The sequence below is a fragment of the Schistocerca piceifrons genome, unplaced genomic scaffold, assembly GCF_021461385.2.
Source record: "Schistocerca piceifrons isolate TAMUIC-IGC-003096 unplaced genomic scaffold, iqSchPice1.1 HiC_scaffold_1266, whole genome shotgun sequence".
Taxonomy (NCBI): domain Eukaryota; kingdom Metazoa; phylum Arthropoda; class Insecta; order Orthoptera; family Acrididae; genus Schistocerca; species Schistocerca piceifrons.
Genome location: NW_025727087.1, coordinates 80,001 through 82,500, shown reverse-complemented (window position 1 = coordinate 82,500; position 2,500 = coordinate 80,001). Strand labels below are relative to the sequence as shown.

Sequence of the window (2,500 nt, the reverse complement as noted above, 5' to 3'; positions counted from 1 at the left end):
TAAGGCAGACATTTGAAAGATGCGTCGCCGGTACGAGGACCGTGCGATCAGCCCAAAGTTATTCAGAGTCACCAAGGCAAACGGACCGGACGAGCCGACCGATTGGTTTTGATCTAATAAAAGCGTCCCTTCCATCTCTGGTCGGGACTCTGTTTGCATGTATTAGCTCTAGAATTACCACAGTTATCCAAGTAACGTGGGTACGATCTAAGGAACCATAACTGATTTAATGAGCCATTCGCGGTTTCACCTTAATGCGGCTTGTACTGAGACATGCATGGCTTAATCTTTGAGACAAGCATATGACTACTGGCAGGATCAACCAGGGAGTTGCGTCAACTAGAGCTGAGCAGCCGGCCGCCCGGGAGTGTGTCCCGGGGGCCCGCGCGAACACGCAAGCGTCCGCTCAATCATTCTGCAAACAGGAGGAGGCTGAGCTCCCCTGCACAATACACCTCGAAACCCTCTCAGGTCCCGGCGGCGCGCAGCGCCGTCCCAAGTACTTGGTCGGGTTCGAGAGAGGCGCAATCGCCCGGAGTTAGGCGAGTAGACGCTTTCGGTGCGACCACCCGTGCTCCCAACTGAGCTTGCCGCTGCCGACAGAGGCCCGGGAGCGTGCTGTCGTGGCATTGCCGGCGGGAGACAACACGCGCCACCTACGGTGACCGGCAGCTCCAACGCCAGCGCCACAGAAGGACAAAAGCCCCACTTGGGTGCCGAAGCGAACTCTCCCAGCACAGCGCACGCGCCAACACATCCGCACAGCTGCGATACAAACCACCAGCGAGAACCGCTGGGGCGACCGAGCAGCAGACGGCGTCGCGGCGCCGAGCGCCGGGCGGCGGCGCATCCTCAACGCACACAGTCCTCAATCGGACCAGCACACTGAAGATGTCCACCGCGCTTCGCACCGGGCCCGCGAGGACCTACTTTGGCCGCACGGCGCCGCGCGCAGGGTGCGCCGGCGCGCAGCTGCGACGCCTGCCGCGTCCGTCGGCCGGCGCGCCTGCCACTGGCCGCCCCCACCAGCCGGCTGTAGCGCGTGCGCCCACGCACCGCGCGGCCAGCACGCCGGGAGGCGCCCCCTCACCGGCCGGGGACGGTCCCACCCAGCCACCGCCGCGTATCGCTTCACACCCAGATGCCGTTCAGTTTCGTCGGCATGGTGGGTATCGCTGGAACAACCGGTTCGTACCTCAACCTATCGTCGCCATCACCGATTCACCCCTAGCGAGAACAACCGCACCACAACAGGTTACCATTTGTTCATTTGCGTAACTTCACCAGAAAACGCAGGCGTCCATCGCCATTTGCAACTTCAACGATTATTGCATGCCTGTGTCAGGTGTCACGCCACACTACGTCTGCCCACATACACGCAACAAAATGTGCACGCCTAGACAATACGTGGAAGGTGGCCCCCGTACGTATGCGATGTCCATTGCTCGAACGACTGTCAACCGGCCTCTGTAGCATGTCGCAGATATGGAACGCGGTGCACCATGCCATCACGGTGTGTGAGGAGAGACGACTAGGTCCGAATACATCAACAGACAGCTCATGCTGATCGCCATCCACGGCGTCCGTTCCTCCCACACGTCTCTATGGCGTACCACACTGCAATCCAGCTCTCATAGGGAGACGACACGTAGCTGCGTGCACAATATTTGCACTGTATGGTCCGCCGTTTTTGGGCGCAGTCGTTGTACGGTCACACATGTGCCACGATGTATCATTCGGTACATAAGGACGAATGTGCAGTACAGATTGTGGTTTACGCGTACGACATTAGCGGACGGTTGACACAGGCCGCACCACAACGTAGCCTGAGTACGTCGCATGCGAAGGGCATTGAACATGCAAACTTCTCACCAACCAGCTTGCGAAGGCAGGGGGGCAAGGTGGGGACGTGGGGAGGGGCGGCATGTACGTCCTGCTGCCATCCACATTACAGTGTACAGCAGGAGCATGTGGAAAGTCAGCAAGACTTGCAAGGTGTTTAACATGAAGCGATACACAGGGGAGCGGGCAGTGCGAGTAGCGAACTATATTGCGAGGGTTGCGGGTGGGCAACACTACACTAATTGAACGAGTCGTATAACAATTACAGAGCAGGTTTAGGCGACAACATGGGTTACGTTAGGGGACAACGTGGGTTACGTTAGGGGACAACGTGGGTTACTTTAGGGGACAACGTGGGTTAGGTTAAGGCACAACGTGGGTTAGGTTAAGGCACAACGTGGGTTAGGTTAAGGCACAACGTGGGTTAGGTTAAGGCACAACGTGGGTTAGGTTAAGGCACAACGTGGGTTAGGTTAAGGCACAACGTGGGTTAGGTTAAGGCACAACATGGGTTAGGTTAAGGCACAACATGGGTTAGGTTAAGGCACAACATGGGTTAGGTTAAGGCACAACATGGGTTAGGTTAAGGCACAACGTGGGTTAGGTTAAGGCACAACGTGGGTTAGGTTAAGGCACAACGTGGGTTAGGTTAAGGCAC

The 2,500-nt window shown here is 57.4% G+C and overlaps 1 non-coding gene across 1 annotated transcript in view; it reads right to left on the bottom strand.

The window, feature by feature from the left end:
* LOC124731032 overlaps window positions 1–329 on the bottom strand; it is a 1,909-nt gene extending 1,580 nt beyond the window's left edge. The window contains exon 1 of the ribosomal RNA XR_007008147.1: window positions 1–329. This exon is cut by the window's left edge and continues 1,580 nt beyond it. This is a non-coding gene — a ribosomal RNA (small subunit ribosomal RNA).
* Window positions 330–2,500: the final 2,171 nt, after the last annotated feature.